The sequence below is a fragment of the Phoca vitulina genome, unplaced genomic scaffold (assembly GCF_004348235.1).
Source record: "Phoca vitulina isolate PV1807 unplaced genomic scaffold, GSC_HSeal_1.0 scaffold5, whole genome shotgun sequence".
Classification (NCBI taxonomy): Eukaryota; Metazoa; Chordata; class Mammalia; order Carnivora; family Phocidae; genus Phoca; species Phoca vitulina.
This window is the reverse complement of record NW_022589708.1, coordinates 70,512,410-70,516,516: the sequence shown is the minus strand read 5'-3', so window position 1 is coordinate 70,516,516 and position 4,107 is coordinate 70,512,410. Positions and strand designations below refer to the sequence as shown.

General features: G+C 43.8%; 1 protein-coding gene across 2 annotated transcripts in view; it reads right to left on the bottom strand.

Annotated features, from left to right (window-relative positions):
- HMGB1 (high mobility group box 1) overlaps positions 1-3,817 on the bottom strand; it is a 10,278-nt gene extending 6,461 nt beyond the window's left edge. Inside the window, exon 1 of one of the 2 annotated variants that reach the window (XM_032403255.1) lies at positions 3,760-3,817. The gene's annotated coding sequence lies outside the window, so the exon portion shown is untranslated. Of the gene's footprint in view, positions 1-364; positions 532-3,759 lie in introns of those variants that run through there. The other variant, XM_032403253.1, reaches the window with a different exon arrangement.
- Positions 3,818-4,107: the final 290 nt, after the last annotated feature.

Here is a 4,107-nt window from a genome sequence, read left to right as displayed (position 1 = left end):
CCCCCCGCGCACGCCGGCAGCCCGAACACTCGGCCCGGGGGCCGAAAACACGTTAAAAAATTTTTTTTAATTAAAAAAAATTTTTTTTGCGCCAGTCAGCGCGGACGCCGCCGGGGGTGGAAACTCGCGGGGCTCGGGGTTCGCAGCGCCTCAGGCAGCCTGTGGGCCGGGGTTCCGGCGCGGGGCAGGGCTCCCGGCGCCCGAGAAGAGGCTCGCTCCGTGCGCAGTTCCCCCCACGGTCCCCCCTCATTTGCCTTTGTGTGGATCCTGACCCGCCGGCTCCCGGCCGCGGGGATCCGGCCACCGCGCGGGGTGGAGAGCTGCCGGAGGCGCTCTCCCCGCCGCGGCGCTGCCCCAGACTCACCCTCAGCGAGGCACAGAGTCGCCCAGTGCCCGTCTGGCTCTCACTTGCCCCGGCGCTGTCTCTATGGAGCTCAATGTACTGCAATGGCTGTGAGAGCGGGAGCCAGACGCAGCCTCCTCACTCTCTCCGCTCTGTAACATTACTCTCCAGCCAGCGCGGCTCCTATTGGCTACCGCCAACTCACGGGGCTCGCTCATTGGCCCGATACCTCCCATTGTCCTGACCAGAGCCCGTTTGCTATTGGCTGTCTCCGGGGACACGTCATCAAGGATTGAAACAGCGCGCAAATCTGAATGTGCGTGTATGCCGGGCAAAGAGGCTGAGGCGGGAGAGGCAGAGGCAGAGGCAGCAGCTGCTACGGGAAAGCAGAGCTCTATGGTGTATGTGTGCATGTGTCTAACCCAAGCCAGCCCCACACCGGAGCGGCCGCCGGAGCGAAAAGGGCCTGACTTTTCCACAAGTGTCTCCAGCTCCTCAGGCAAAAGAGACACTCACAGGCCTCCCCCCCCCTTCTTACCCCAAACTCACTTCCAAAGTCACTGAGATAAGAGGCCCCAGAATTTTAACAGACCTTCAAAAGTGAGGGCGACAGTATGAGATCACGTCCCCTGAAAATTGGGGTGTCGGCTAGTGCGGAGGGGCGAAGGCGGCCAAGATTCGAGCCCCTCAACAGCATATGGTTGCGTTACACTTTAGATCTCTGGAAAGGCAGGGCTTTCCCTATAACAAAGTGACATGATCCAGTCAGCCGGTTTTAAAATACCCCTTTTCTGGGCTCATAAGCTGTAACGTCAAGCTTGCTGAGCAGCTGAAATCTTGACTCACTGTACAGGCATTCAGTTTCACTCTTTTTCTTGGTTTGATCGAGTTTCACAGCATGTCTAGAACTTTTTATTTAAATACAAAGCACTGTCTTAACTTCCTGGAAATCAAATAATTATTCCATGTAATTAAAGCACAGCTACTTCGTCTCGATATGGGGTACTCTAGCAGGAAATGTTTGTGAGGGCCTGCTAGAATTAGCAAATTCATTAGAGACCACATTTTTAACTGTTTGGCTATTTTATTTGACTGGGTGTGGATTACTGTTATAATCAAACGAATCCTTGTGATGCTATCTTTCCCTCCCATCACACCACTTACTGCATCCATGTAACTGCTCTAGGATTACAGCAGTTGTAGGTATATTGTTACCCGGAGGATTAGATGCAGGCAGAGAGTGCATATGCCCAAATCCACAGGCTGTGGTTTCTCTAACTCACCAAGCTGGCCGGTATTAATAGACATACTTATTATGTCTGAAAAGAAAAGGTACTAGCTATAATGGCCAGTTCTGAAGACTATAGCTCTATCAGTCTTTTATGAAACTATTATCTATTCCTCCTTAGCCTAAGCAGACCACACCCCTATTCAGTTATAACAGACTTCCCCTTTTTCACTCTCTAATGGTGTGTTTATACACTTCTAAATCCACCAGCCAATTCCTCCCAATGTAATAGATCAAAGTTAAAATAAATCATTTTATTATGTTAATTTCATTTCTTATATCCACTCAAAGCATCCATAACCAAATGTATTTGCTCCCATTTATTAAGCTGTTTGAGAATAGGCTTAGATAACCTTTCCTGACCAATGGTTTTAATGCTTACTCCTTTTTTAAAAAAATACATGACTGGCCTCAGGGATTATAGCCTCGTTGAATGGATAGTACATGACACCTGCATGTGAAAATGAGTATAATATTAAAGAATATATAAACTAGTATAATGTACATGCAGTATTTAAAAAGTAAACATCTAAAGGTAACTTTTATATTGTTATTTTCACACATATTTACTCTTGTCTACTTTCTCTATGAATCAAATTTTGCGCTCTATTCAAATCTAGACATTTACTTCAATTCTGCTTTACAGTCTCAGTGCCTATATCGCAAAATATTCGTAAAAATTTTTGGCATTTTAAATGGCATCCACGATATCGAAATTTGACTATTATTTGAAGACAGCACCATCAGTATTTGAAGACAGCACCATCAGTATTTTTCAGGAGCAATGTTGGATTTGCACTGTCCCAACCACACACTTTTACCAGTTTTCTATAACAGCTTACTCCTACCAGGCTAAGTTCACGGTCACAGAACCATGGGAAAGCAATGGACCCACACAGGTTTCTATTTAAGCAGAATGGTATGGTGAGTAATAGGCACTAGATTTAAATAGACCTGAGTTCAAATCCCAGCTCTGCTACTTAGCTGTATAATCTTAGGTTTTTTAACCACCTTGTGCTTCAAGTCTCTCAGCTATAAAATGGGAGTGATCACAGGGTTGTTGTAAAGATTAAACTTTTTTTTCAAAGGTTTCAAATTATGTCATGCTGACCCCTTCAAACCCATGACTTAGAAAACATCAAGTGTGGGGCACCTGGGTAGCTCAGATCGTTAAGGGTCTGCCTTCGGCTCAGGTCATGATCCCAGGGTCCTGGGATCAAGCCCCACATCGGGCACCTGGCTCAGCGAGGAGCCTGCTTCTCCCTCTCCCTCTGCCTCTCTCCCTGCTCATGCTTTCTCTCTCTCTATCTCTGTGTCTCAAATGAATAAATAAAATCTTAAAAAAAAAAAAAGAAAACATCAAGTGCAATTAAACTCGAGTTTTTCTTGATTATTTTAATTTTATATGAGGGCAGTGGTTGCAAATCTAATTAAGTTTTTTTTTTTAAATCCTAGACTCAAACAACACTAATTTTCATCCATGCCTTTATATATTCCCAAGTATAACAGAGGCCATGTTGGAGAGAAGAAAATAAAAAGCTCCATTTATAGGCACAGCATTTCTCATATTTGTTTTTCTGTGATTTAGGCAGGGAAAAGCATAAAAAGGAAGGAAACTTTTAAATAAACCTTACAACAAACTTCTAGCTCTAGTTCTGCAACCTTGATGTTCACTTATTCATGATGTTAGACCCCTTCCTTCTTCAACATGAGTCCTTGGCCAGAAATTGGCATATATTTTACTTTAGAGTTATTGGGTATTTTATTCTAAATTACAAAGATAACTAATTCAAAAAGCCTGAACATTCTCTCCCTACCTGATTTAGCTAACTGAATTACAGATTTTCATTAATATAGTTTACACCCATCCTGAAGCCTGCCTCGATCTCCTCTAGGATAGGTGAAATGCTTCTCTTCTGTGATCCCATAATATTCTGTACATTAATTACCATGCTCACAAGTGTACTTATCCAGTTATGTGTCTGCTTGTCCTATGGCACTGCATCCCTTAAAGGCAGCGACCCTAGCTTATCTTTGTATCCCAAGCACCCAGCAGGGTGCCTGGTATCTAGCAAGCACTAAATAAAGGCTGTTGAATAAATGAATTAACAGCTGAAAGAGTACTTACTGCAAATTATTGTTTTAATCTTCCTCTTCCATCTTTGGAGATAAGCATTTGGGTCTCTCTAAATCAGAAGGCAGGAAAATAGAATAATAAGTAGTAAGTAAATGTTAGGATACTAAGTTGAGGATAGATGCCAATTGCATCTCACTCCTATAACTTAAAAAGGGGAAGATGGGGTTGAGGGGCTGGAGGGGATCTGGAATTTAGACAAACACATACATTTTTAGCATTTAGCAGTTTCCAACTAGGCCAAGGTTATTCCTTGTTGGATACAGTGAACTACGGCAAGACAAATAAGAATTTATCACAGAAAACTGCAAGAATGTCTACCCAAAGGTTGCTTCTAACAGG